The 21,730-nt window shown below is 43.2% G+C and overlaps 1 protein-coding gene across 1 annotated transcript in view; it reads right to left on the bottom strand.

Annotated features, from left to right (window-relative positions):
• The window catches only part of LOC124620216 (apelin receptor B-like), a 269,344-nt gene extending 248,683 nt beyond the window's left edge, over positions 1 to 20,661 (bottom strand). Inside the window, exon 1 of the mRNA XM_047146884.1 lies at positions 20,402 to 20,661. The gene's annotated coding sequence lies outside the window, so the exon portion shown is untranslated. The remainder of the gene's footprint in view (positions 1 to 20,401) is intronic.
• Between the last annotated feature and the right edge of the window lie 1,069 nt (positions 20,662 to 21,730).

Genomic DNA, 21,730 nt, shown 5'->3' with positions numbered 1-21,730 from the left:
TTTAGCGCGGACTTCAATGCGAGATGCCTATAACAGTTTCCACAACGAAACTTTGTCTTGAAACCTGGCAGAAAATCCAAAGAGATTCTGGCCGTATGAGAAGTATGTTAGCGGCAAGAAATAATCAATGCCTTCTCTACACGATAGCAATGGAGATAGTATCGAAGACAGTGCTGCCAAAGCAGAGTTACTAAACACAGCCTTCCGAAATGCCTTCACAAAAGAAGACGGAGTAAATATTTCAGAATTCGATTCGAGAACAGGTGCCAACATGAGTAACGCAGAAGTAAACATCCTCGCAGTCGTGAAGCAATTTAATAAAAGCAAGTCTTCTGGTCCAAAGTGTATACCAATTAGGTTCGTTTCGGAGTATGCTGATGCATTAGCTCCATACTCAACAATCATATACAACCGTTCGCTCGACGAAAGATCCGTACCCAAAAACTGGAAAGTTGCACAGGTCACACCAAAATTCAAGAAAGGTAGTGGGAGTAATCCCCTAAATTACAGACCCATATCGTAACGTCGATATGCAGCAGGATTTTAGAACAGATATTATGTTCGAACATTGTGAATTACCTCGAAGAAAACGGTCTATTGACACAAAGTCAAGATGGGTTTAGAAAACACCGTTCCTGTGAAACACAAATATCTCTTTATTCACATGAAGTGTTGAGTGCTGTTGACAAGGGATTTCAGATCGATTTCGTATTTCTGGATTTCCGGAAGGCTTTTGACACTGTACCACACAAGCGGCTGGTAGTGAAATTGCGTGCTTATGGAATATCGTCTCAGTTGTTGTTGTTGTGGTCTTCAGTCCTGAGACTGATTTGATGCAGCTCTCCATGCTACTCTACCCTGTGCAAGCTTCTTCATCTCCCAGTACGTACTGCAACCTACATCCTTCTGAATCTGCTTAGTGTATTCATCTCTTGGTCTCCCCCTACGATTTTTACCCTCCACGCTGCCCTCCAATACTAAATTGGTGATCCATTGATGACTCAGAACATGTCCTACCAACCGATCCCTTCTTCTGGTCAAGTTGTGCCATAAACTTCTCTTCTCCCCAATCCTATTCAATACTTCCTCATTAGTTATGTGATCTACCCATCTAATCTTCAGCATTCTTCTGTAGCACCACATTTCGAAAGCTTCTTTTCTCTTCTTGTCCAAACTATTTACCGTCCATGTTTCACTTCCATACATGACTACACTCCATACAAATATTTTCAGAAATGACTTCCTGACGCTTAAATCTATACTCGCTGTTAACAAATTTCTCTTCTTCAGAAACGCATTGCTTGCCATTGCCAGTCTACATTTTATATCCTCTCTACTTCGACCATCAACAGTTATTTTACTCCCTAAATAGCAAAACTCCTTTACTACTTTAAGTGTCTCATTTCCTAATCTAATAGCCTCAACATCACCCGACTTAATTCGACTACATTCCATTATCCTCGTTTTGCTTTTGTTGAAGATCATCTTATATCCTCCCTTCAAGACGCCATCCATTCCGTTCAACTGCTCTTCCAAGTCCTTTGCTGTCTCTGACAGAATTACAATGTCATCGGCGAACCTCAAAGTTTTTATTTCTTCTCCATGGATTTTAATACCTTCTCCGAATTTTTCTTTTGTTTCCTTTACTGCTTGCTCAATATACAGATTGAATAACACTGGGGAGAGGCCAACTGAATCGTCTCAGGTATGTGACTGGATTCGTGATTTCCTGTCAGAGAGGTCACAGTTCGTAGTAACTGACGGAAAGTCATCGACTAAAACAGAAGTTATTTCTGGCGTTCCCCAAGGTAGTGTTATAGGCCCTTTGCTGTTCCTTATCTATATTAACGATTTTGGAGACAATCTGAGCAGCTGTCTTCGGTTGTTTGCAGATGACGCTCTCGTTAATCGACTAATGAATTCATCAGAAGACCAAAACAAACTGCAAAACGATTCAGAATGTATCTGAATGGTGCGAAAAGTGGCAGTTGACCCTAAATAACGGGAATTGTCAGGTCATCCACATGAGTGCTAAAAGGAACTCGTTAAACTTCGGTTACACGACAGATCAGTCTAATCTAAAAGCTGTAACTTCAACTAAATACCTAGCTATTACAATTACGAACAACTTAAATGGGAAGGAACACACAGAAAATGTTGTGGGGAAGGCTAAGCAAGGACTGCGTTTTATTGGCAGGACACTCAGAAAATGTAACAGATCTACTAAGGAGGCTGCCTACACTACACTTGTCCGACCTCTTTTAGAATACTGCTGGGGTCCTTAGCCGATAGGACTGACGGAGTACATCCAGGAAGTTCAAAGAAGAGCAGCACGTTTTGTATTACCGCGAACTATGGGAGAGAGTCTCACTGAAATGATACAGGATTTTGGCTGGACATCATTAAAAGAAAGGCGTTTTCCGTTGCGACGGAATCTTCTCACGAAATTCCAATCACCAACTTTCCCCTCCGAATGCAAAAATATTTTGTTGATACTGACCTACATAGGGAGGAACGATCACAAAGATAAAATAAGGGAAATCAGAGCTCGTACGGAGAGATATAGGTGTTCATTCTTTCCGCGCACTATACGGGATTGGAATAATAGGGACTTGTGAAGGTTGTTCGATGAACCCTCTGCCAGGCACTTAAATGTGGTTTGCAGAGTATTCATGTAACTGTAGATGTAGGCGGCGCATGCCGGCTGGTCTTGTCATGCTTGCCGAGAAGTCTGTGCTGAGTGCTTGGGCAGTGATTGTGGCTTATGCTGTTTGCTCCGGACGTAGGACTCCAGAAATGCAACTCATATCCGACATCCCTCTGCTGCGCTGTTTTGACAGCGAGTTGGCTGAATGTGCCACTCGGGAACGTTACGGACGATTCTGTAGTTTCATGTTCAAGTTACAGAGCACGCACCTTTCATTTTTAGAGTTCTGTATATGAATCAATAAAAACAGAACCCTTATAGGATTACTTTGGTGTGCATCTAACTGACTGTGAAGTCCCCTTCTCAGGAAATTGGTGGAGGTATGAAGTTGAAATCTGTTGTGTACGACTTCGTTGTGTACGGTAAGGAGAGGTGGACTACAGAGTGGTGCAGCAGCTCTCGATGGTGATTTGTCCTTCGGATGGAGACGTTAAACTCGGTGGTTCCCTTGGAGGTAGTCGGAAAGGGTAACCTATGCGCCGCCACTGGATTTCAGCCTCTTTCTCCTGTCTTTCTTCGTTTCTTTCTTTCACTGGTGCCATGTCCCGCGCGTATGCAGGGTCGGCATTGTTAGGTTATTGTAAAGGGGTGGCCGGATGCCCTTCCTGCCGCCACCCTGTACCCCCCGGGATGCAATTAGTGTACCCCTGCTTCTGCGTCTAGTGTAATTCATGGAATAGTGCGAACGTGTTCAGAAGTTTGCGAGTCGTGTAACTGAGGCGGAACCTGGGGACCAGCCCGGCATTTACCTAGCGGGATGTGGAAAACCGCCTAAAAACCGCATCCAGGCCGACCGTCACACAGACCGACCCCGTTAATCGGCCGGGCGGATTCGATCCAGGGCCGCTGCGCATGCCCGAGTCCAGGAAGCAGTGCATTAGCGCTCCCGGCTAACTTGGAGGGTAGCCTCTTTCTCCTGTCACCAGTGCACAATACGAACATAATCCACACTACACATACAGCCTTTACAACGCAATGAGGAAGAACACCCTTTCCGCTCAGGTGGTTGAACCTAACTCTCTGCGTCTGCCAGGCAACTGTTGCGTGCGACTCTTGCTTTCTTTCATTCTGTAACTGATATAAGCGTGAAGCTCTCCAAAACAGAAAGGGTGTACTCTGCATGGTCCTGTTGGAGCTGGAGTGCTCTCACCTCTCTCTGAAATGGCGTATCCAGGCTGCTGCACACTCCGAGACTCGATGCTGCATCCAGTTTCTCATCGTAGAAAAACATTGCTGACAGTGGAAGGAACGAAAGGCGAAAGAGATTCTAAGATCGATCAAGGATTAGATCGATAACTTTTGGATTTGCAATCTAACACCTAACCACCGACCTACACTCAGCTGAGAAATAGAAAATAAATTAGGTGTACTTGGAGGAATACCATTTAGTTAACGCTACGACTCGTATCAGGTTTAAAATGATATCTTTACAATGCATCATCATCGTCATCATCATTTTTGGTTGAGGCATCACTGACTGTTCCAGTTTCAAGTACACTGCAGAGTGTATTTTCCTCGCTTCTTAGAACGCACACAGGGACTCGAACCCTGGATCTCCTGCTTACATGGCAGACGCTCTGTCCATCTAAGCCACCAAGGACACACAGGATAGTGTGACTGCAGGGACTTACCTCCGGCACGCCTCCCGTGAGACCCACATTCCCAGCTTTTTGTCCCACACTATATTCGTAGTGCCCCAGCCCATTATACTCATTACTGGCGACTTTTTGCCAATTCCCGTAAGATTCTGTTCGTGCATCCGCACAGAAGAAGATGTTCAAATGGCCGGTGAGTCTTATATATGAGACCGCACACGTCATATATTTAAAAGTATTCAATCTAGATTTTTATTATCAACTAACTGCGCTCCGTGGTGTTGCCAGCGGTTAAACAGTTATTTATAAAGACGTTATTGCGAAAACTAACTACCCACGCATATGCGCCACCTCAAAAGTCAAGTCTTGGAGGTATTGAGGCAAGAGCCACTTACGGCTCAGAAAACCGCGTGATATCGAGGGAAGAAAATGGAGACGATGGAAAAAGCTGAAAGAGTACATGTCGCTCATAAATCATTCGTTTACCGAATTAAAAATTTTTCTCGCGACCGAGTAGCAAATTACAAACTGTGCCAGGAATGGGGGAAAACAATTTCACGACTGTCTGCCACCTGCCTAGCACGGAACCAATCACAATTGTCTTGCTGTGTGTACATCATAATCAAATGCAACCCCGTGAGATACGCATGACACTCAGCGGCTTAAATTCTACAGGTTTGTAGAGTAGTACGGATTAACCACTTTGAGGATTGTATAAGCTTGGTATTCATTACGTTAATTCGTATTATGTAGGACACATTAAACAATAAAACATTTTTCACAAATATGATACAGTTCAGAAGATAAAATGTAAATAGCTTTTCCTAAGAGTAAATATTGTTCTATAAGGCGTACAACATTGCTTGCGCCGTTTGCCGATAGGTGGCGACAACGGAAACAGATCGCAGACGTCAGGCAGTTAGCTTGGACCTCGGTCAACATGGCCTCATTGAAACATTAGTCGATTTGTGTCTCCATCATAAAGTTGTTCTTGATTGAAACTGTCAGTTTACAAGCCTAATTCTCGTCATTTGCGGGTGGTGTTACTGTTTTATTTCAATATGAAGAAAACAGCGGCTGAGTCTCATCGAATGCTCTCAAGCACGTATTGTAAGGACTCTATTGGTGAAAGAACGTGTCGTGAGTGGTTTCAACGCCTCAAGAACAGTGATTTTAACGTCATAGACCGGTATAGCGGTGGAAGAGAGAAAGTTTTCGAGGATGCAGAATTAGAGACACTGCTGAGTGAAAACACGCGTCAAACGCAATAGAAATTGGCACGATTAGTGGGAGTGACACAGCAATCCATTTCAAAACGTCTCAAGGCTATGGGTGTAATTCAGAAAGAAAGAACTTGGGTTCCGTGTGAGCTGAAACCAAGAGACGTTGAACGGCGTATATGTGTTTGTGAACAGTTGCTTCAGAGGCAAAAACGGAAGGGCTTTCTGCATCGCATTGTGACCGGGGTCGAAAAATAGGTTCATTACGATACCCCTAAACGCAAAAAATCATGGAGATATCCCGGCCATGCTTCCACGTCGACGGCCAAACCAAATATTCACGACTCCAAGATCATGCTCTGCATTTGGTGGGATCAGCTCGGCGTCTTGTATTATGAGGTGTTATAACCAAGTGAAACAATCACAGGTTCTCGTTATCGAACGCAATTAAAGCGTCTGAGCAGAGCATTAAAAGACAAACGGCCGCAATACAGCGAGAGGCACGATACAGTGATTTTGCAGCACGACAACGCGCGACCGCACGTTGCAAAAGACGTAAACACGTACTTGGAAACGTTAAAAGGGGAAGTCCTACCCCACCCGCCATATTCTCCAGACATTGATCCCTCTATCAGCTGTTTAGATCAATGGTGCATGGCCTGGCTGACCAATACCGCCGATCTCATGAAGAAGTCACAAATTGGATCCATTCGTGGATCGTTTCAAAACACGAACAATTTTTTCGGCGCGGTATTCGTACACTGCCCGAAAGATGGGAGAGAGTAGTGGCCAGCGATGGAAAATAATTTGAATGATAGATATATAACCAATTTGTTTAGTTATAATCTCAAATGTTGGGGAAAAACGGCGGAAGCGAAGTTGTGCACCTACCTTGTACATTTGGCGTTATGTTCTTGAAATCAATAAATATCTTGTAACACACACTTTTAAATGTAGCCTGTTTGTCAGTTCAGCGTACAAGCTAATTCCATTCCAAGTTTCTTCCCAACCCAAACCCACCCATCTGTTTCAGCGAACATAATTATCAAGCTTATAATGGTGCACTGCTTCATTCTGTCCTGTATTTACGATGTCTGCATACAGTTCAACGGTTTGGTAACAATTCATGAAAACATACTATAGCACGTCTTGCACTATGGCTTGGAGAGCCATCACGTTGGTACCACAGGTTCCTCCTAGTCTGCAGAGGAACGCCTTCTAGCTTCCGAGGAAGGTGGTCTGTTAGGAGGCTGCGACACATGTGCGGGTTCAGTGTTCCGTCTATGAAAAACGGGCCTAAGAGCTGATGGCTCACGCCCCACACTACACGCTTACACTCCAAGCACGCTGACGTTGCCCTTGGCGAAGCCAATGGGGATTGTCAACAGACCAATAGTGCATGTTTTGGCGGTTTTCCTGGCCATCATAGGTAAATGTGGCTTCATCACTAAACAAGATACATGATACATCTGGAGCGTCCTGTCTTAACGCCCATGTACAGAAGTTAACACGATTCTCGTAATGATTTCCAAGCAGCTCTTGGTGGAGCAATATGTGCGAGGGATGGAACCTATGTCGATGGGGAATATGTAGAACACTTGCCTGACTCATGCCACTTCCTAGTGCAGTTGTGCGGGAGCTGAAGTGCGGATCAACTGCAAAAACAGTGCAAACATTAATTTCCTTCTGTTACATTGTCTAGGTGTTTGATTACCACTTCCACACAACTGGTTGATAAATAACTGCAGAGACGGTTGATGTTTATTAGGATATCTATTCACATCCAACGTACAAGAATGAACTGCATTCTTCCTGTACTCTCCATACACAATGAGCATGTCGGCTTTTCCTGCTCTGGTTAATCTCATCGACCACTCACGACCTGCTACTTGGACTGTTACACTAACTAACTAGCAAGCTGCAATGCACTCAAGGAACACATAAGCATACTGTGAGCAAACATTACAACATCGTACCTAGCAACTACACATGTTGAATGGCACAAACAAGTGACCGTGCCGAAACTTTTCAAAATACGATATCCAGCAACCGACTCGCACTAGAATCCTACAACAAACACCACTGTCATTCTAATTTACCCTAGTTTTAGTTTGTTAATGTCAGGCATCGTTCCTATTACAAAATTTATGTTTGCACAAAGAATATACTTTCTAAGCATTATGCAATCTGCTTATTGACTGACAATACGAGAACCTGACTACCAATCCATTCTGTGAAAACACAACAGCAGTTTCCAATTCTGTAATATTCGCGGTGCGAGTTTTAGGTGTTTCACTCTGCACATTCAACTTCGAAAATTTATATAATTTAATTCATAGTACCTACAGAGGGACAGTAGTGTCGATTTGCAGAAAATAAATGAAGTTCTGTCTCGCGTATTTCGCTAGTGCCGAATCGCAACGTTAGGAGCGCTAGCGACAGTTGCGTTAAAGATGGCTACCTTCATTGGCCCCGAGCTTTTTATTGAAGTGGCAAGGTTAACGCACAATAACTGTAGAATTTAAGGCAGTGAAAACCCTCATCAAACATTACAACATGTTCGTGATAGCCCTAAACTGAACGTCTTTTGTGCATGGAGCAAGAACAAAGAGTACGGCCCCTTTTTTTCTGTGAGAGATCCATCAGTGGCCTAGTGTACCTCCATATGTTACAATAATTTTTAATTCCACAGATCGATGAGGATGACCAAGAACGAAATGTTTACTACCAGGCTGGCGTTCGGGATTTTCTCAGTTACCGCTTTTGAGGTCAATGGATTGGTCTGTGGTTCGCCAATTGCATGGCTCCCCATAACTGACACCGCTCGAATTTTTTGATGAGGATTCATCAACGACATCGTGTATATGGGGGAACGTTGATAAAATTGACCAAAAGTGTCAAGTTTCGATTTATTTTTTATTTGTCAGTACAACTCATGGACAATAAGTTCCCAAAGTTTCAATGTTGAAATCGCATCCGAAGTGCCTGAAAATTATTTAAAAGTGTGACGCGGTCTCCCTGCCACGCCCATGTTTTGAAGCAGCACTTCATTACCAGCTCAGTGAACAACGATTCTGTGTATTACTTTCAACCAAACGTGCGTGGGGTGCATTTAGAAGGCCGTGATAAATACTCTTTGGTTTTATAGGTCATCTTTGGCCGATCCTGCACTTCTCAAAAAGTGTGTTCGTGGCAAAACCCAAAATCCAAATGAGTCTCTAAATTCACTCATATGGGAACGATGCACTAAAAACACATTTCCATCTGCTACAGTTGTCCGAATTGCAACTTATGATGCAGTTCTTGTATTTAATGATGGGAACGTCGGGAGGATGAAGGTATTAGAAAGAATGGGCTTCAAGATAGGAAATTTTACTCAAGACATCCTGAGAAAGGAAAAATGGCACAAATGGCTCTGAGCACTATGGGACTTAACTTCTGAGGTCACCAGTCCCATAGAACTTAGTACTACTTAAACCTAACTAACCCAAGGACATCACACACATCCATGCCCAAGGCAGGATTCGAACCTGCGACCGTAGCGGTCGCGAAGTTCCAGACTGTAGCGCCTAGAACCGCTCGGCCACACCGGCCGGCATCCTGAGAAAAATATATTTACAGCGCGCCTCTGCAGTTGTCAGTTGAAGGCCTGGTAAAGGAAAGAAGACAGACAACAAGAAACCAGAAGAGAAGTGTTGAAGGGAAAGACGACCCAGAGTACAAGTGTGGAACCTTCTGAAGAAGTGACATAAGGAAACAAGTGAGGTTGAACTTCAAATTACGTTTCCTGAAAAGTTTGTTTTTTAAAGTTTATGTACCTTTTCCTCAGATTCTATGAATGCTAGAATTATGTAATTTTGTACACATATTTCTGTAAGAATAATAAACGTTGCCTCAAGAGCAAATTTTGAAATTATGATTGCAAGCTGAGATATGGGGAAAACGGCTTGGAATTTTGCATGAATTTAAAATTGTACTTGGTGGAATCATAACTAAAAAATTATGAAAATTCTTCTATTTGACCTATTCCAAAAACCTCATGAGAGAAGCTTACAACATAAAAAGGGATGAAACAGAGAAATTTTGTAGAAATCTCTTGAATACTTTCTGAGAAAAAGTAACATACATTATTTTTTTAAAATTAAACTTTAAATTTCATTCAAAAAAAGTTGAATATATATAATCAAAGGATTTTATATGTAAATGTGTTACTTTCATGTAAAGCATGGTACAAAATTTCATTGCCACATCTCCAAAACTGTGGATTTGGTGCATTTTTGGAATAGTGTGTGTTTTTCATCAACGTCCCCCTTAACCCCCTGTGCTGGCTTCTCTACCTGAACTTAAAGCAAGAATTTACGCCCCCACTGACCAAGGTACACCTGCAATACTACAGCGAGTTTGGAAGAAATTGAATTCCGTTAGGATGTGTGCAGAACAACCAACGGAAGCTACCTACATCATCTTCACTAATATGGAAAAAACTGTTTTCCTACAAAATAGCACTAAACCCAGCTCTATATCGCCTTTCAATAAATTTATATGAATTTTCAAAGTTGTTAAGTCTTTTTTAAAACTCCCTGTGTAAGACTATTTATCAAAAAACAGAATCACGACCTGAAAAAAATAACATATTAACTATTCAGCGGAAATGAATGAAATTGCTGGACCTTGTTGCTGGAGGTATCGCAATCGTACACGTCTTATACCGTGAGGCCAGAGTGACTACAGCACCAAAAGGCGCTTGGCCCACAACACGATTTAGTTGAAGGAATGGTAAAAGACAGTATGTGTCACAGTGAACAGTTGCAGAGAACTGTGGTGTTCAGCATGGCTCATATATAACATTTGGATGACTTCATACAGGAAAGAATCACCAGGAAACTACAAAAACGCGTAGGTGTGACGAGTCCAGCACAGTAATTTCGTATTCCTCACAGCATTGTTTCACGTCAGTGGGGAGCATTCCCAACAACAGCCACTGCTGCCCGAAGGAGGGGAGATGGTCAACCATGGTCAGCTGCGACAGCGGACGACTGCTACACTTTGAAAGATGGAAGAAGGAACCCTCTCAAGTAGCGGGTGCAATAGCAAACGCGTTTAACAGAACTACAAGGCAGGCGGTCTTAGACTCCACAGTGATACATGGCCCTTCTCCTTTAGCGCGATGTTCTGTTGACAACCGCACCTCGGCGACATAATTTGCGTTGGTGCCTAGACCAACGCAGAGTGGGGTCACGTGCTCGTCTCGCATGAGAACAGATTTAATGGAGTAGTCTTTCTGGACGTACTCTCATTTGGTCATTTGGCGAGCGGTGGAAGCACAGGCCGGCCGCTGTGTCCGAGAAGTTCTAGGCGCAGGTTCGAATCCTGCCTCGGGCATGGATGTGTGTGATGTCCGTAGGTTAGTTAGCTTTAAGTGGTTCTAAGTTCTAGGGGACTGATGACCTCAGAAGTTAAACCCCGTAGTGCTTAGAGCCATTTGAACCATTTGTGGAAGCACATAGTGCACTCAGAACGTTGTCGAACAGGGTCGTGTTTGTGGTATACCTTTTATTGTGCGGAGAGACATAATGAATGGACGTACTGACCCACCAAATCTTTGAAGACAGTACTCTTGTTGGTCAACGGTGGTGTGACAATGTACTCCTTCACAATGAGCGTCATTTCTGGTGTGTATTCGACCCTAACTTCATTTTTATCGATGACAAGTCCTTTTTATTGATGACAGAGTATGCCACATCGATGAGCGTAGGTAGGGGAATTCTTGGAACAAAGGGATGATATCCGGCGAATGGACTGGCTGCCCGTTCCCTCGACTTAAATCCCATCGAGCATGTGTGTGACGCGTTGGGGGGCCGTATTGCAGAACGTCCACGTGCACCAAAGACCACCCACCAGTTGCCAGACGCGCTGGTGGAGGAATGCAACGCCCTACCACAAGAACTTCTTCAGACCTTGTTACCAGCATGATAGCACGATGCAGTGCATGCATTTCCGGCCGTGGTGATCACACATCCAATTATGAACCATGTCCCGTCTTTTGGAATATCAGCCGGCCGATGCGGCCGAGCCGTTCTAGGCGCTTCAGTCTGGAACCGTGTGACCGCTACGGTCGCAGCTTCGAATCCTGCCTCGGGCATGGATGTGTTTGATGTCCTTAGGTTAGTTAGGTTTAAGTAGTTCTACGTTCTAGGGGACTGATGACCTCAGAAGTTAAGTCCCATAGTGCTCAGAGCCATTTGAACCATTTTTTTTTTTTGAATATCCAGTTGACTATCACAAATCGCTGTAAATAAAAGGTAAATGTCGTGTGACTAGGGCCTCCCGTCGGGTAGACCATCCATCAGGTGCAACTCTTTCGATCTGACGCCACTTCGGCGACTTGCGGGCCGATGGGGATGAAATAATGATGATTAGGACAATACAACACCCAGTCGTGGGACAGAGAAAATCTCTGGCCCAGGCGTGAATCGAACCCGGGCCCTTAGGACTGACACACTGCCGCGCTGACCACTTTTTTAAAAATCTCATTTTGGTCGCTTTCGTTCGTTGCATCTGCTCGGGGTGGAAGTCGTAAGACATCCGTTTAAGTAGGCTGTTGATTGAGTAACTCAGTTTTTTTTTATTACAGAGGGCAGCTAACCCTCTGACCGAACACGTTGAACTACCGTGCCGGCTGAACCACTCAGCTACCGGGGGGCGGACACACATCGCTGTGACAGCAGAGTAATTATTTTCTTACAATAATTTATTTCTGATCATCTCATGGCGTATTTCTTTGTCGCCATCTGTATAACAGTGTTGTCTTTCTTTCTACGTATGGTCCAAGTTTCATCCAGCTGTGTTACTTGGCAGTGATATATCATGCAGAAGATACTTCCATTCTTAGGTTTTGCACACCAGTGCATTTACAAGTTTCTTGAAAGTGATGAATTGTTAAATTACAGAAATGCTGTGTGTCTCAGAAATACTGTAAAATTACACAGCAACAAAAATCAGCAACATATCTTTAAAGATTATTCACTCACAGGTTCATTTATTTTAACTGCAAGCGTCGTAAATATTTAATACGACAATTAAGAGCAAATTTAGAGATAAAAACGTTTATGGCAGTGTTCTGTATTCCATTTTTAAATTTACAGTCTATATCCGAAATTAGTATTCTGAAAATCCATAGCTCATCCACATCAGTACTCTGCAGTCCACATTATGGTGTGTGGCGGAGAGTACTTCTAGTTTTATCTCATTTACAGTTAGTGTTGAAGATCGGTGGACAAAGTCCAGAACCATCGTACAATATGCACTAGATGAGTATGTGCCAAGCAAGATCGTAAGAGATGGAAAAGAGCCAGCGTGGTAGAACAACCGAGTTAGAAAACTGCTAGAGAAGCAAAGAGAACTTCACAGCAAACATAAACATAGCCAAAGCCTTGCAGACAAACAAAAATTACACGAAGCGATATGTAGTGTGACGAGGGCTATGCAAGAGGCGTTCAATGAATTCGAAAGTAAAGTTCTATGTACTGACTTGGCAGAAAATCCTAAGAAATTTTGGTCTTATGTCAAAGCTGTAGGTGGATCAGAACAAAATGTCCAGACACTCTGTGACTGACACAGAGGATGACAGACCAAAGGCCGAAATACTAAATGTCTTTTTCCAAAGCTGTTTCAGAGAGGAAGACTGCACTATAGTCCCTTCCGTAGATTGTCGCACAGATGACGAAATGGTAGATATCGAAATAGAAGACGGAGGGATGGAAAATCGCTCAAAAGAGGAAAGGCCGCTGGAGCTGATGGGATACCAGTTCTATTTTACACAGAGTACGAGAAGAAACCTGCCCCCCTTCTTGCAGCGGTGCTCCGTAGGTCTCTAGAAGAGCGTAGCGTTCCAAAAGATTGGAAAAGGGCACAGGTCATCCCCGTTTTCAAGTAGGGACGTCGAACAGATGTGCAGAACTATAGGCCTATATCTCCAACGTCGATCAGTAGTACAATTTTGGAACACGTATCACCTTAGAGTATAATGACTTTTCTGGAGACTAAAAATCTACTCAGTAGGAATCAGCATGGGTTTCGAAAAAGACGATCGTGTGAAAACCAGCTCGTGCTATTCGTCCACGAGACTTAGAGGGCCATAGACAAGAGTTCCCAGGTAGATGCCGTGTTTCTTGACTTCCGCAAGGCATTTGATACAGTTCCCTACAGTCGTTTAATGAACAAAGTAAGAGCATATGGACTATCAGACCAATTGTGTGATTGGATTGAAGAGTTCCTAGATAACAGAACGCAGCATGTCATACTCAATGAAGAGAAGTCTTCCGAAGTAAGAGTGATTTCAGGTGTGCCGCAGGGGAGTGTCGTAGGACCGTTGCTATTCACAATATATATAAATGACCTTGTGGATAACATCGGAAATTCACTGCGGCTTTTTTCTGACGAAGATGTAGTATATCGAGAGGTTGTAACAATGGAAAATTGTACTGAAATGCAGGAGGATCTGCAACGAATTGACGCATGGTGCAGGGAATGGCAATTGAATCTCAATGTAGACATGTGTAATGTGCTGCGAATGCATAGAAAGAAAGATCCTTTATCATTTATCTATTGGAAGCAGTTAATTCCATAAATTATCTGGGAGTGAGCATTAGCAGTGATTTAAAATAGAATGACCATATAAAATTAATAGTCGGTAAATCAGATACTAGACTGTGATTCATTGGAAGAATCCTAAGGAAATGCAATCCGAAAACAAAGGAAGTAGGTTACCGTACACTTGTTCGCCCACTACTTGAATACTGCTCACCGGTGTGGGATCCGTACCAGATAGGGTTGATAGAATAGATAGAGAAGATGCAACGGAGAGCAGAGCGCATCGTTACAGGATCATTTAGTAATCGCGAAAGCGTTACGGAGATGATAGATAAACTCCAGTGGAAGACTCTGCAAGAGAGTCGCTCAGTAGCTCGGTACGGGCATTTGTTGAAGTTTCGAGAACATACCTTCACCGAGGAGTCAAGGAGTATATTGCTCCTTCCTACGTATATATCGCGAAGAGAGCATGAGGATAAAATCGGAGAGGTTAGAGCCCACACAGAGGTATATCGACAATCTTTCTTTCCACGAACAATACGAGACTGGAATAACAGGGAGACCCCGATAGAGGTACTGAAGGTACCCTCCGCCACACACCGTCAGGTGGCTAGCGGAGTATGGATATAGATGTAGATGTACTAATATCACGCCCCATTCCAATTTTCCTTCTCCTTACGTGAAAACGGACATGACAACTGCTTTCTTTCCTTATCGCTTGGTATACATCGAGTAACCTACCATAAACTGCTAGAAAGGGAGCTGTTTTTATCATATAATCTCCAAACTACGGCCCGCGGGCCGAAACCGGCCCGCGAGGGCCGGCAAACCGGCCCGGGTTAGCTGGCCGGACATCCCTGGTATCCGGCCCGCCAAATATTTGAGGTGGTACCTATACAGCCAACAATTGAGTTTCGAGGCCTTGTCGGTGAAATTCGGCAGAATAAAATACGCCTGAATTTCGGTCAGGTGCATCCACCAATCAAAATTATGTAATTAAATAATAATCGTAGTTCGTTTCAGTGCTAGCTATTCCCACAACCTTAGATTTTTGCAACTTCATCTTTCCTTTAGCCTTACATTACGGTGATCATGGAGTGCTAGGGTGCTTTAATCCCACTAGGTAGATCTTGGCCCTTATGACTTTGTGGAGTAGTCAACGTGGCCCGCGGACTAAAAAGTTTGGAGACCCCTGTTATAATCTATTAGAATTGCATAGGTACTTCATCAAATTGTGATGCCTCGCTCGTGTTGAGCGATTCCAGTTGCGGTTCTGCTCCTCGACTACTTGTCACAGTATCTGCAATATCGAAATCCATGTGATTGTGAGGAAAAATCCTGTTACGAATTTCCCCTGTGGAACAACAACGAATTATTCAACGCTAGCTGTTACCTGCAGCAAATCAGTAATTTTGTTATGACGAGTGACGGTGAGTAAATAAGCTACTGTAAATGCAATAACATCAGCTGCCCTCATGTGTCTGCCTGTTAGGGTAACTACAACTTGGGATGTGAGCCCCACTCTCCTCCCTGCCCCCCCCTCCCCCCCCCCCCCCTCTTTCTTCCGTATCTCAAGTTGTCCCAACGTTCTATTCTACCCTGAAGCGCCAAAGAAACTGGTGTAGGCATATATATTCGGATACAGTGGCAGAATACTGCGCTACGGTCGGCAACGCTTATATATGACAAGTGTATAGCGCAGTTGTTACGTCGGTTACCGCTACCACAATGGCAGGTTATTGAGAGTTAAATGAGGTTGAACGTGTTGTTATAGTAGGCGCTCGAGCGATGGGACACAGCATCTCCAAGGTAGCGACGAAGGAATATTCCTGTACGACCATTTCACGAGTATGCCATAAATTTCAGGCATCCGCTAAAACATCAAATCTCCGACATCGCTGCGGCCGGAAAAAACATCCTGCAAAAAGGATACCATGGAAGACTGAAGAGAATCGTTCAACGTGTCAGAAGTGCAACCCTTCGGCAAATTGCTGAAGATGGCGGACAAGGGTCACCGTGCAAACCATTCAACGAAACATCATCGATATGGATTTTCGGAGGCGAAGGCTCACTCGAGTATCCTTGATGACTGCACAACACAAAAGCTTTACGTCTCGCCTGGGCCCGTCAACACCAACATTGGACTGTTGATGACTGGAAATATGTTGCCTGGTCGATCGAGTCTCGTTTCGAATTGTATAGAGCAGATGGACCTGTACGGGTATGGAGACAGCCTCATGAATCTATGGATCCTGGGTGTCGGTTGGGGACTGTTCAAGCTGGTGGAGGCTCTGTAATGATGTGGGGCGTGTGCAGTTGGAGTAATATAGGACCCCTGGTACATCTAGATACGACTTTGACACGTGACACAGTACGTAAGCATCCTGTCTGATCACCTGCATCGATTCATGTCCATTGTGCGTTCCGACGGACTTGGTGAATTCCAGCAGGACAATGCGACACCCCACACGTCCGGAATTGCTGCAGAGTGGCTCCAGGAACACTCCTCTGAGTTTAAACACTTCCACTGGCCACCAAATTCACCCAGATATGAACATTACTGAGCATATCTGCGATGCCTTGCAACGTGCTGTTCAGGAAGGATCTCCACTGCCTCCTACTCTTAAGGATTTATGGACAGGCTTGCAGGATTCATGGTGTCAGTCCGCTGCAGAACTACTTCAGACATTAGTCGAGTCCATGCCACGTCGTGTTGCAGCACCTCTGCGTGCTCGTACACTATATTAGGCAGCTGTACCAGTTTCTTTAGCTCGTCATTTAGTCATTTATCAGCCATTCCTTCCTTTTCCTGTCTCTTGCTTAACATTACTGCCGGAACGCTACATTGGTTAAAGGGAAAGAAAGGCAGTTCGCTAATGTAACTCGTGTCTTTCAGATAACTTGTTCCCTTACTAGAGAATGCTTAGGAAGTGATGGAATAAGCTGGCACCCTCCGATTGGTAGTTGTTGATTGTTCGGGTTTACGTAAAGAAAATTAGAAAATTATTGTTATGCGAACTTTGTCTACACGAGAGAAAAACATAATCATTAGAAGTGGCCTTTAAATTAACCGCTGTAATTTGCTTCATTTTCCGGGAATCCGTTCAAGGGCTGGAGTTGCGGAAATGGTGAGATAAGCTGCCACCCACAGCTCGCCACTGTTTCGTTTTTAATTTGCATATAACGGAAAACTTACAAGTTCAGACCGGTGTGCTTGAGTTAGGGACAGTATGAAATGTAGACGTGATGTTTCAAGGAAATAAATCACTCTGTAGCCTTTCTTAAATTTTCCAAATAAAAAAAAAATCTGAAAATCCTCAAAAGGAGGGGTATTCAATACAGATATCTCCTCAGATATAAGCGTCTGAATGTTTCGATGTAGAACACTATACTATAGCCAGTGACACCAGATAGCGATTGCGTCTCGTTCTCTCAAGATTTCCAGTACTGCAAGTGAATGATACTCTCGCTCCCATGAAAAGAAATTTCAGAAATGTGAAAATAATTTTTAGCTATGCATTTCATTCAGCTATAAGGCAACAGAATGCCTGAAAGTTATAACATATTTTTATGTTAGAATGCCCATACGAATTGTATAATAACTGAATGCCTTGCACTTATATCGTGTTGATTAAAATTTCAGTACAAATTGTTGGCCAACGGGAAGTTTCACCGTAGGTAAAATAAAAAGAAATTAATTTTTAATTAATCTGCAGTTTTAATCATGCTTAAAGCAAATGTAACAACGGTGCATCTTTACTTTTACTCCAAATCAGTTGAGCGTCTCTGCTACCCAGAGCTTACTGAAACATTTTTCTACTTAAATCTGTCAATACAATCGATAGTCTTTGATTTATAACGCTAGTACGGTGCTGAAGACATTAGTCGCGATCGAAACACAGATTATAATATAATTAAATACATGACAATAACGTTTGGAAGGCAATAACAGACATTTCGATGCTTGGTAGGCTGAAACCTGAATTTTCAGCAGTGCAAAACACTGCTTAACAAACGCTCAGAACAATGAGTCGGAGATGGATTGATAGTTTATTTCATGTAATAATGCTTCTCATCTTCAATGTAATTGAAATGGCGGAATCACAAAACCCTCAATAGCTGCTGTACCGTGTACCTATTTATCGACCACCAGTTTTGATCAAGCGATAATGTTAAAATCAGGTCTAAATCAAATCAAGTTAAACGAAGGTTCACTGGCGTCTGCATAATTACTATCAGCTGGAGCAGCTGACACTTTTACATGCAATATCTTACACAGTTGTTCTATCTGTGTTACTAAAGGGCTAGTCCACTGCACGTTCCCACAGTAAGACTGCCTTTCTAAATGTCTTCGGAAGCACCAAAATTCATTTTTTAATACAGATATTGACCAAAATTAAAAATTTAAAATTCTTTCATTAAGAGCTAGAACCTTATGTTAAAATTTTAACATTATAAGTCAGGAAATTGTGTACATATCTTGATGTATTGTAACTCACGGTGCGCAAATCACCCAGACTATATTCATACAGTATTTAAGAATGAAAGAACTTAGCAACTTCCAGCAACCTTTAGATATAATTTCAAGCTTTTACGAAACTTTTCCTCCCCGACACGCTCCACGAAATAATGATAAGAAATTCTTTTTTTTTTCATTTACTGCATTGTCCATCTTCATGCAGTAAAGCTGCAGTATGGAGCATGACGTATTGAATTACTACTTTTTACTACCGACTCTATTCGTAACTCTTTTTCGCAGGCAGTTACGCGTATACTAAGGAATGTATCAGCAAAATGATATCATTGTACGATAAATGTTTCAAGAGATGCAACGTTTTATATTTACAGAATCGGAGTGAAGGTATACTGGTTAGTCCGCAAGTCTATAAACTGACTGTCCAGTGCACCGTTCAGCACGTAGCTTCACCAAAATCGCATCATAAACTGACGACGGAAAGAGCTGATATATATATGTAAAACGGATTGTATTGGTTTTGTTATTCCGTTGTTTAGCTTAATTGTTGCACCTTTAGTAGCATCACAACTCCTGACTTCGAGCCATTTCCATACAGCAAGTGGGTATCAGCAGATTCGACTGTCACTCGGAGTGCACATTCAGTTTTCGGCGCACGGCAAACGGACGCGTTTAAAATTTTGTATATACTGGAAGCAATATCAGTTGACGAAAACACATCATACACATTAGGAGTCGTATCAAAACCTTTTGTTGATTTCGTTTTTGATAAAATTTTCGTATTTATAGGACTACATAAACGGCAAGGCATTTTCAAATAATTGAAATTGTAAAATTGTAGAAAAAGTTTAACCTTCGCTTTACCAGGGGGTGTGAGTTGCACCTTGTGCTCATCCTTTGAAAATATTATAATCTAGTCAGTTACTTTGTATTTCAACATTTTGAAGAAATATTCATTGTTCCTAATGAATTCTTCAGCCTTATCCTATAAGATTTAAATTTTTCATTTAAGCGTAAGACAAAAATTTAAGTTTTTCAGTAATAGATGCCACTTTCTTCACTGAACGTCAAATTAAACATTTTCAGCGTCAGGACGCTACTGACACATTAATATCTCTTTAGAATGTATTTTGTGAGTAAAAGTCAACAAAAACTAACGAAATTTTACATTTTTAAAATTTTTTGGGGGTGAACATAAACTACTACAGTCCCCCCAATCCCCCCCCCCCCCCCCCACCCGACAGCACAAATTACTGAAAATGTGCTGATGTCGCCAAGTGTGTGCTAAGATGCTAAGACATATTCTCAAGTTCTTGATCCTACTAACACATTAATACTTTACTCGCTAATTTAATCTCAACTGTCTCCTGAATAACACTGTCCCAATATCTGGACGTGCATGGCAATATATAACATGGGATGACAAGTATCCAAGCAATCTTCCGACCTCCATCTAAAATTAGAGTGCTTTTGAGTTCTGTTAATGATGATCTTTCTAAAGAAGTATTTTGTTAATATAAATCAACAACAATTAACGAATTTAATATGTTTTATTTTTTTTCTTGGAGGAGCATAAAGTATTCCCCCCCCCCCCCCCTCCTTTGGCAACGCAGGATATGAAAAATACATTGTTATTACTGAGGTTGAATAACGTTAAAGCAAATTGTAGTCATGCGAAGATTTTAGATTTTTGCAAGAGATTGTATTTTTGTATCACGTTAATGTGAGTACTACAGTAAGGTGTATAAACGAATAAAATTAAAAAAAATAGAAACAGAAACGATAAAATGGAATTTCGTTATGTAGTACGTACCGCTCGTCACTTATCGTGCCCGGTCACTACAGCACCGGCGTGGCGCGTACGAGAAGTGCGGCCCAACAATGTTACGCAGGCACCTGTGGCCGCGACAACAGTGGAACCCGCGGTTTCCCTCGGTGACCGCCTCTCTACCTGCCAGGATTAGAGCGTGGTCAGCAACACTTGCTGCTCAATATCGTATCGCGACGCGATGTGCGCCGGCGGGAGAGCAGCTTGGCGTCACGCCTGCCGCTTGTCTCGTGCTGTGCCGACCGAGTGCTGCGCCGCGCGACGAGCAACTGCCGCCCACCGCGGGCCGCGGGCCAGCGAGATGTCGCGGAGAGCGCTAGGGTGGGGGGTGGGGGGAGGGGGCAAGCAGACGCCACAGGCGCCGCGGGACGCCAGCGCGCCGAGATGCGCAGAGCGTGTGCTCGCCCTGTTATTGTCTCATACGTATGCTAGCCCACCTGCATTGAGTGCTCACATCATACGACACCGTGACAAAAGTCCAGGTTGGAATATCACCAATACACGGAGCAGGACAGATTTCTACTCACCTTAAAGTTTACTTGTGGAGTTGCAAACACACACAACGAAGATACACTACTGGCCATTAAAATTGCTACACCAAGAAGAAATGCAGATGGTAAACGCGTATTCATTGAACAAATATATTATACTAGAACTGACATGTGATTACATTTTCACGCGATTTTGGTGCATAGATCCTGAGAAATCAGTACCCAGAAAAAAACACCTCTGGCAGTAATAACAGCATTGATACGCTTGGACATTGAGTCGAACAGCGCTTGGATGACGTGTGCAGGTACAGCTGCCCATGCAGCTTCAACACGATACCACAGTTCATCAAGAGTAATGACTGGCGTATTGTGACGAGCCAGTTGCACGGCCACCATTGACCAGACGTTTTCAGTTGGTGAGAGACCTGGAGAATGTGCTGGCCAGGGCAGCAGTCGAACGTTTTCTGTATCCAGAAAGGCCCGTACAGGATCTGCAACATGCGGTCGTGCATTGTCCTGCTGAAATGTAGGGTTTCGCAGGGATCGAATGAAGGGTAGAGCCATGGGTCGTAACACATCTGAAATGTAACGTCCACTGTTTAAAGTGCCGTCAATACGAACAAGAGGTGACGGAGACGTGTAACCAATGGCACCCCATACCATCACGCCGGGTGATCTGCCAGTTTGGCGATGACGAATACACGCTTCCAATGTGCCTTGACCGCGATGTCGCCAAACACGGATGCGACCATTATGATGCTGTAAACAGTACCTGAATTCATCCGACCAACGCGAGCAGCAATTTCGTTATACGATAAACCGC

This window comes from Schistocerca americana, chromosome 6 (assembly GCF_021461395.2).
Source record: "Schistocerca americana isolate TAMUIC-IGC-003095 chromosome 6, iqSchAmer2.1, whole genome shotgun sequence".
Lineage (NCBI taxonomy): Eukaryota > Metazoa > Arthropoda > Insecta > Orthoptera > Acrididae > Schistocerca > Schistocerca americana.
The sequence above is the reverse complement of the archived record's forward strand: the minus strand, read 5'-3'. Positions and strand labels throughout refer to the sequence as shown.